The following is a 10,238-nucleotide window of genomic DNA, read 5'->3' as shown; positions in this document are numbered from 1 at the left end:
ACTATATAAGAACTAGATATTCCTATTTGTCCCCTTTTCAATATGTTTTTGTCTGTTGTCTCTCTAATGATGTCACATATGTTGCTATTCTCTGTATGTTCCATCTACAAAGATACATCATGTCCTTCATTCAAAACCTGATATTCCTGGGCTCTACTATTACAGTTTTCCCAGATTCCTAAAGAGTTCCTCCATTTATCTTTGTGGATCCCTGTTATGAGAACAAACATAACTTCTCAGAACACAGCAGCCATAGCTTTTACAGCAGCAAACAGGTTGGCTATGCATAAGTCCTAGACTGGTAATTAGCACTCAAACAAATTGTTGTGTCTGGTCAACAGCAGAAATTGCCATGTCAAATGTCTAAATGAACATAAGGAGAGACCATTCAATTCATTTCACTGAGATTTTATTGGCATGTCAAGCTCTACAAGTGTTGCCAAAATAGAAAAAAGTTCATTCCCCATCTTCAAAGCAATAGCAGCGAGTGAAGGGTAGAGGCAATTTCTTAATGACTGTTATCCATTAACTGATTAATCCTACTATAGACAAATAGATGATTATACGTGCCCCATTGTAGTCTGACTCATACTGTGTGTGCTTCTCTGGAACTGAACCCGGCTATTGCAGCAATACTCCTCCGTTTTCAGTCTGTCTGTATCAAATTTCCCACCCTGATAAAATAGTCATATTGTTAGCACTGCACACTTGTCAGCTTTCCTTTCTCTCCCTGTTCAACAACTTCCCCTTTGAACAGCCATCCCCTCCTTTTTCAAATCCCTACTCAAGACTGACTTCTTCACTTGAAATTCCAAACGTAGATGCCTCTCGGACAGTGCTTCCCCCTTCATGAATGATACTCTTTGTACTGTAGAACGCTTTAGTGCAGGAACCTTGGGTCAGAACCTCAACTTGTGTAAATTGTCTAGCTCAGTTGAAGTCAATTGGAGCTATGACAATTTATATCAGCTGAAAACCTGTTGTTTTTTGTTGTTGTTGTTTTTTTTTGTCTTTTGGTATGTTGGTAAAGTGATATTTACATCTATGAAACCAGAAATAATAGGTCAGATCCTCAAGTCATGTCAATGGGTGCGTCTCCATTAACTTCATGGATTCAGCTGATTTACCCCAGCTGAGGATCTTTCCCACTACATTTTAGTAGTTTTGACAAGAAATATTTCTGAGACAAAGGGGAACAGATGTGGGAAGATAACTTTCAGGGTAACTAGAAAATACGCTAAATTTACATAATGTCAATGTATTGATGAAATTGGAAGTTTCTTTAATGAAGAAAGAGAGATAACCATTAGTTGTATTAGTGATTGAGGTCCACATCCACAAAGATATTTAGGCTCCTAACTTTCATTTAAATCAGTGGAAGTTAGGAGCTTTGTCACTCTAGGCCTCACGTCCTGATAAAAGTGATAGTCACATTATAATAGTAAAAAGAACAGGAGTACTCGTGGCACCTTAGAGACTTACAAATTTATTCGAGCATACGCATAAGCTCAAACTGTAAGAGGCTAATTAATTAAGATGAGCTATTATCAGCAGCAGAAAAAAACTTTTGTAGTGATAATCAAGATGGCCTATTTAGACAGTTGACAAGAAGGTGTAAGGATACTTAACATAGGGAAATAGATTCAATATGTGTAATGACCCAGCCACTCCCAGTCTCTATTCAAACCCAAGTTAATGGTAACTAGTTTGCATATTAATTCAAGCTCAGCAGTTTCTCGTTGGAGTCTGTTTTTGAAGCTTTTCTGTTGCAAAATTGCCACCCTTAAATCTTTTACTGAGTGGCCAGAGAGGTTGAAGTGTTCTCCTACCAGTTTTTGAATGTTATGATTCCTGATGTCAGATTTGTGTCCATTTATTCTTTTGCATAGAGACTGTCCACTTTGGCCAATGTGCATGGCAGAGGGTCATTGCTGGCACATGATGGCATATATCACATTGGTAGATGTGCAGGTGAACAAGCCCCTGATGGCATTGCTAATGTGATTAGGTGCTATGATGGTGTCACTTGAATAAATATGTGGACAGAGTTGGCACTGGGCTTTGTTGCAAGGATAGGTACCTGGGTTAGTGTTTTTGCTCTGTGGTGTGTGGTTGCTGGAGATTACTTGCTTCAGGCTGGGGGGCTGTCTGTAAGCAAGGACTGGTCTGTCTCCCAAGGTCTGTGAGAGTGAGGGATAATTTTTCAGGATAGGTTGTAAATCTTTGATGATGCGCGAGAGAGGTTTTAGTTAGCTAGTGGCGTTCTGTTAGTTTCTTTGTTGGGCCTGTCCTGTAGTAGGTGACTTCTAGGTACTCTTCTGGCTCTGTCAATCCGTTTTTTCACGTCAGCAGGTGGGTATTGTAGTTTTAAGAATGCTTGATAGAAATCTTGCAGGTGTTTGTCTCTGTCTGAGGGATTGGAGCAAATGCGGTTGTATCTTAGAGCTTGGCTGTAGACAATGGATCATGTGGTGTGTCCTGGAGGCATGTAGGTAGGAATAGCGGTCAGTAGGTTTCTGGTATAGGGTGGTGTTTATGTGACCATTGCTTATTCGCACAGTAATGTCCAGGAAATGGACAACTTGTGTGGATTGATCTAGGCTGAGGTTGATGATGGAATGGAAATTGTTAAAATCATGGTGGAATTCCTCAAAGGCTTCTTTTCCATGGGTCCAGATGTTGAAGATGTCGTCAATGTAGCGCAAGTAGAGTAGGGGCATTAGGGGATGAGAGCTAAGGAAGCGTTGTTCTAAGTCAGCCAAACTAGATACCATTAACTTGGGTTTGAACAGAGACTGGGAGTGGCTGGGTCATTACACATATTGAATCTATTTCCCTATGTTAAGTATCCTCCTACCTTCTTGTCAACTGTCTAAATGGGCCATCTTGATTATCACTGCAAAAGTTTTTTTTCTCCTGCTGATAATAGCTCATCTTAATTAATTAGCCTCTTTCAGTTTGTATGGCAACTTCCACCTTCTCTGTATGTATATTTATCTTCTTACTATATGTTCCATTCTATGCATCCGATGAAGTGAGCTGTAGCTCACGAAAGCTTATGCTCAAATAAATTTGTTAGTCTCTAAGGTGCCACAAGTCCTCCTGTTCTTTTTGCGGATACAGACTAACACGGCTGCTACTCTAAACCTGTCATTATAAATAGTAGATACAGTAAGATACACAGAAAAAACTTGCCCTGTACACATTACTCAGCCTCCTTTTAGGTCAGAGTTCACTTTTCCCCCCCTTTCCAACAGTCCCAGCAATAGTTAACTCCTTACTTAATCATCATCACAGCCAATTCCTTTGATCTTAAGCTAAAGCTCATGCAATGGCTCCTTGCATGAGTTGTCAGCAGAGTTTGAACCCAGGACCTTCAGCACAGCAGCACTAATACCACTTGGCTTTGGATCAAGCCCATTATGGTAGGATCCAAATATATGCCAAAATAGTATTTTTTTTTAAGATGTGATTTTTATTAGCTTTTCAAATGTTAGTTCACTTCAATCATATGAGAATGATCTACATTTTTTTCATATTATAGTATCCTTCCAGACTGGAGAGGATGTGATACTAGCATTTGAAAGTTACAACAGCCTAAAATTCAATTTCTGCATTGAGGCAACAGCATCTTTCTGAATCAGTACAAATATTTTGTCATTGGTTGTTTGAGTTTTTGTTCTAGTCACATTAAGGCACCTTATGGTATGTGTAACCCTGATAGGATTCACTTGTTGTATGTTGAAGGACTTCCAGTTTTGCCTTATGTTTTTTATCATTCCCAGGGCATCTGCTATCTCTATGTAACATTTACACATTGTTTTATTTTCCTGTTAACTTGTAGGATTCTCCAGGCAATACTATTTTGCAGAGTAGTTTTTAGACCTCCTTCTTGTTTTTTGTGATATGCTGTCTTTTGATAAATCACCTGTTCTTAATCTACATAGGTCTGAGTCTTACTGAATCTGCCAAAGCAGAAATGGGTGAACTTGACATTATTCAACATATTTTTTTATAAATGTAGCCTTTTTCTCCTTATGAACTACACACAAGCTTTGATTTTTACAAATGTGTTTTATTTAAATTTATTTTAAATCTTTATACATAATTTGGCCTATAGGTTCTTCATAAGATATTTGCATAGACCCCCTCTTTGCTAAGAGTGCCATGTAAAGAAGCCACTTGCAATCCACAATAACAACTAGTTTTATTGGGCCTACACAACCAGGAACTACACTACATATTCTTGACCACCATCTGCTAGCACTTATCCACTAGTTAACTAAGTATTGGGATGAAAGTGAACTTATTTTACTTGCATTAAATTTCCAAGAAGGGGGTATCCCAATAGCAAAATTCTTGCTGGTTCAGAGTACACACTTTCTAGATGTCTGGCACTGATTTGAAGATTTCTTTTGTTTGGGCTGCATTATTTATTGAAACTATCTTTGAAAACTCTCTTTTTTTATATTCTTCCCTCTACTCATAAGATACATTACAGAGAGAGATGAGATATATTTTGAAATCAGGGAGCTTCCCCCAAGAGAGTCAAACAAGTATATCCTACAAGAGAGGATAAAGAATGAATGCCTACATTTAATTTCTATCATTAAAGAAGAAAATCTTACCTGAGCTGTTCAAAGTGTGAAAACAGAAGGCAGCTCATTGGGGTCTCCTGCTTCCTTTGTACTTTGGTGGTGCAGGGCTGGCAGTTTACTGTGAACAAATTAGTTTAATTAATTACAAACATCAGAGCCCCAGCCGGACCAAATGCCAGAGGCTGGTATTCATCTTGGTCTGCAAGGAAATGGCTTATAATCCCTTCTGTTCCTGTTGATCTGAGCCAGCCATGATTTACCAAGCCTCATCTTTCAGGGATTGTGTGAGAAGTGACAGACAACTGCAGCACTTACATCCTTGCTAATTCTTTATCACTGTTTATTGAAGACACCACAGTGCCTTGCACAGCAAGTGGCTACTTATGGGGAAAATTAACTTTGAGCTATTGTACCCAGCAGCATTCCTGCTGTTGAAACATTTAGTGGACTTCAATAAAATTTATGACCTGTTTGCATTCAGGCTGATTTGCACTTCTTTTGCTTGTAGACTATAAAGATGTTCAATAGTCTTCATTTCAATTCCTTTGATTTTATTCCAGCATATTTCTTTTTTAATTAACCACATCTGACAACTTCTGGCACATCTTGCACTAAGAAATTATAGTGGGAAATTAAGAAGTACTTAAGATTAAAAATATATATTTAACAAACATTAAATTTATAAACTGGAGACTTTTAAGATACACACTGTTTCCTTCAACAAGACTTTCCATTGGTACATAACTATTACTTTTAATTTTAAAGACATCAATCATATTCATATCTGCTTGCAAGTTTTAAAAGAAATTTGAAACAAAGTAGTTTTGCCTTTTGCTCAGAAAAGAAATTAAACCAAACATCCTTTATTAGTGTTCATTTTATTACTCACTAAGTCTTACAACTTCTGTGTTTCAGCATGCCCTTTGGTCGGTTTATAGTGCTGTTAATAACTGTAAAAGATTGTGTAAGAGAATGTACTGGCCCCTTAAGGGAGTCTAGTGGAAGGAATTAAGGGAATTCTGGGATTTGTAGTCCAGGGATCATATGTCTGTAGACTTGAAGCAAGGCCTGTTGGGAAATGACACACGACTATATAGGAGAAGCTCTTGGTGGGTGGAGGTTTGAGAAAAGTAAAGAATTGCCCTGGTGTGAGGTTTAAAAGCTCTAGGAGGAAGCCTGTGAAAAGCCCTGGAGAAGGAAGCTTGAAGAGGAAGGTATTCAAGAAAGTGTACATTGTTCAGTGGTTTGCTGTGCTGAAGAGGGAAGACTTAGATGTGTGGTGAAAGCAGAACGTGGCCTGGGATATGAGACATGTTGCTGTTGGATTGAGGCTTGGTTTGTGCATCTGCTCTTGTTTAGGAGTCTCAGGTCAGCTCTTTCAGAGATGATAGGAGGGAAACCCATGTTTACCCCTCTGTGTCAAGGGGAAGCCCAAAATGGACCTGGACAAAAGGCTTGAAGGACTGTGCAGTTGTGTTTGTCTGTTTCTTTACCTGTTACTCCAGAAGGGATTTATGGCTTGGCTGGAAGATTAAATCACATTAGCTTCCCAACCATTGAGGGGAAACATAGGTATGGGTTTACCTAAATATGGACAGGTAAACAAGTCCATTACACACTGTATGTTAATTTCTGTAATTAATTTCTGGGCAATGGCTAGGGTTTGGGCTGTAAAATGATATTACATTTCAGTGGAAATTTACCAGTGGAAGAAATTGATTGAGAAGATTAAAATAATGGGGAAGCCTGCTGCAGGTGATAATCTACTCTACTTTATTCTTAAGATATTGAACTAAATACTAAGCAACGAGTATGTACAATAACATCCGTGCAAAGGTATTAGATTTCAAGAATTAGGCTTTTGCAAACCTTATTCGCTTTGGTGAGGTTGGGTTGCGTCCCACTGCAGCATCTCACAGAACTATATAAAAAACTGACTCAGCAAAAGGCAAGAGCAGCTGAAAAAGCATGAATTTATTCTGGTCAAAACAGTTAGAGGGAATAAGGTGGTTGTTTGTTTGTTTCTGTTTAACAGCTATATCACAAGGAAAAGAAACTGTAGAAAGGAAGTACTGTATCCATTAACAATGAAGGGAGATATTAAATTTAATGAAAAAATGTGAATTTCAAACATTCTTGTTGTAAAACAGGACAATTTCCCCCCAAACATTTTAATGAATGTCTTCATTTTTCAATGACAGGTTTCAGAGTAACAGCCGTGTTAGTCTGTATTCGCAAAAAGAAAAGGAGTACTTGTGGCACCTTAGAGACTAACCAATTTATTTGAGCATGAGCTTTCGTGAGCTACAGCTCACTTCATCGGATGCATGCCGTGGAAACTGCAGCAGCATGCCTCCAGCTTTCACCCTGACCACACCACACGATCCATCGTCTACAGCCAAGCTCTGCGATACAACCGCATTTGCTCCAACCCCTCAGACAGAGACAAACACCTACAAGATCTCTGTCAAGCTTTCTTACAACTACAATACCCACCTGCTGAAGTAAAGAAACAGATTGATAGAGCCAGAAGAGTTCCCAGAAGTTACCTACTACAGGACAGGCCTAACAAAGAAAATAACAGAACGCCACTAGCCGTCACCTTCAGCCCCCAACTAAAACCCCTCCAACGCATTATTAAGGATCTACAACCTATCCTAAAGGATGACCCAACACACTCACAAATCTTGGGAGACAGGCCAGTCCTTGCCTACAGACAGCCCCGCAACCTGAAGCAAATACTCACCAACAACCACATACCACACAACAGAACCACTAACCCAGGAACTTATCCTTGCAACAAAACCCGTTGCCAATTGTGCCCACATAATCTATTCAGGGGACACCATCACAGGGCCTAATAACATCAGCCACACTATCAGAGGCTCGTATACCTGCACATCCGCCAATGTGATATATGCCATCATGTGCCAGCAATGCCCCTCTGCCATGTACATTGGTCAAACTGGACAGTCTCTACGTAAAAGAATAAATGGACACAAATCAGATGTCAAGAATTATAACATTCATAAACCAGTCGGAGAACACTTCAATCTCTCTGGTCACGCAATCACAGACATGAAGGTCGCTATCTTAAAACAAAAAAACTTCAAATCCAGACTCCAGCGAGAAACTGCTGAATTGGAATTCATTTGCAAATTGGATACTATTAATTTAGGCTTAAATAGAGACTGGGAGTGGCTAAGTCATTATGCAAGGTAGCCTATTTCCTCTTGTTTTTTCCTACCCCACCCCCCACCCCCCAGATGTTCTGGTTTAACTTGGATTTAAATTTGGAGAGTGGTCAGTTTGGATGAGCTATTACCAGCAGGAGAGTGAGTTTGTGTGTGTATGGGGGTGGGGAGGATGTGAGAAAACCTGGATTTGTGCTGGAAATGGCCCACCTTAATTATGCACATTGTAGGGAGAATGGTCACTTTGGATGAGTTATTACCAGCAGGATAGTGAGTTTGTGTGTGTGGTTTTTGGGAGGGGGGTGAGGGGGTGAGAGAACCTGGATTTGTGCAGGAAATGGCCCTACTTGATTATCATGCACATTGTGTAAAGAGTTGTCACTTTGGACAACTGCTGTCACCAGCAGGAGAGTGAATTTGTGTGGGGGGGTGGAGGGTGAGAAAACCTGGATTTGTGCTGGAAATGGCCCACCTGATGATCACTTTAGATAAGCTATTACCAGCAGGACAGTGGGGTGGGAGGAGGTATTTTTTCATATTCTCTGTGTATAAATAAAGTCTGCTGCAGTTTCCACGGCATGCATCCGATGAAGTGAGCTGTAGCTCACGAAAGCTCATGCTCAAATAAATTGGTTAGTCTCTAAGGTGCCACAAGTACTCCTTTTCTTTTTTCATTTTTCAACCAACTCTACCAGCGAGTGCTCAAAAATATTTGGGCTACTGAATTGCTTTTGTAATGGCTTTTTAACAAGAAAAATACCCCTTTTCTCTATGTATCTTAAGTACATATATGGTTCCCATCCCTATAGTATCTGAGTGCTTCATAGTCCTAAATGAAGGTTTCCTCACAACAGCCCTGTGTGTAAGAAAGTGCTATTCTCACATTTACAGATGGGACACTGAGGCACAGAGAGGTATAATGACACAGGAAGTCTGCAGTGGAGCATTGAATCAGACCCAGAACTTGGAAAGTTCTAGGCTAGTGTCCTAACTCCTACACAATTTTGCCTCTCCAGGTAGGAATAATTATGACATGTTATCCTTATATCTGTTGCAAGTAGGGAAGGAAATCTTTAGAAAATAAACATTTCAGGGTTTTAAAGGAGTTAGCCTGGAAAGTATCATCATCTTGTTTATTCCTAGCCACTCTTCCTACAGAAGAATGGAACAAATATTAAGAAAGAAACTAAACATCTGGACGGACTTGTAAAGAACAATATTTCAGACAATTTATCAGAGGATCCAGGAGCACTCAGCACCCTTAAAATTTTAACAGTGGGCATAAGGATCTTTGTACCTGGCAGAAACAGGCCTTAAGAGCTTATGGATGTTCTCTCTCAATTTTAACTCTATTGCTTTACTAGCTCAATCATGAAGAGCCATGTAAAACTAGACTAGACCAAACATTTGAGAGAGGGGGAACAATCCCACATTCGCAGGAGGCAAATGGATTGACATAGTATAATGTTAGAGCTAGTCAGGAATTTTTTGACAAAACATCTGTGTTGAAACCACATTTTTTTTACAAAAACAATAGGTTTTGACAAAAATGTTCCTCATATCCAAATGGAATCTATGGTAAAGAGGTGCCATAGCCCTGTGATTAGAGCACCCACCTGAAATACAGACAGCTCAGGTTTAAGTCCTTGCTCCAGATCAAGTACATGAGAACTGGACATCCAAGTCCAATTAACTTCCAGTAAGAATTAAGCCCCTAACTCCCTTATGTGCCTTGTAACATCCCAGCCATACTAAATTTTTGAAAACAAAATCTTAAAACATATGAGGCTCTTAAGGACAAATTCTCATTATCAGTACAGCTTTGCATAGTGCGCAAGTAATGAAGTTAGAGCACATGAAAAATAGGAAGCAGAAGTATCACAGGAGATGAGGCTTGGGCGAGATTCTCCAGAATGATGAACTTGCAACCACCTTGCAACCACCCTTCGAGGGAAATCCAATAGAAAGTGATCAAATGATGCTTCTTCACCTTTATTATCAGCAAAAAATCCTGACTGTTCCTAGTGGATGTAGGCAAGAAAATCATTAGATATGCATAATTCCTGGGAGATCTGCACAGATCCAGAAATATTAAACACATAGACATAAATGTTTACAGAAAATCTTTACATGGTCTTTGAGAAAATGAGTATATATAATGCTGAAAAACTGCAAAATAAACATTGCATTTAGGATAACTATTAGTAGAATATGCTTGTTTTCATAAGATACATTAGGATATCATATTATAATATATGTTACTGATATGCACCCTGAAAGCAGCCCAAATGAGTTTATATTTACTTATTCAAAAAGTGTTACCAAAAATTCACCCTTTGAAGTCCGTACTTGATTGCTTTTCACAATTTGTCAGGGTTTAAACATTTTCAATATTAAATTAATCAAACCCTTCTTGCTATGCTACATGATTCTTGGGATTTCTTTT

The sequence above is a fragment of the Lepidochelys kempii genome, chromosome 9 (genome assembly GCF_965140265.1).
Source record: "Lepidochelys kempii isolate rLepKem1 chromosome 9, rLepKem1.hap2, whole genome shotgun sequence".
In the NCBI taxonomy this organism is placed as follows: Eukaryota; Metazoa; Chordata; order Testudines; family Cheloniidae; genus Lepidochelys; species Lepidochelys kempii.
Note: the sequence above shows the minus strand (reverse complement) of the source record.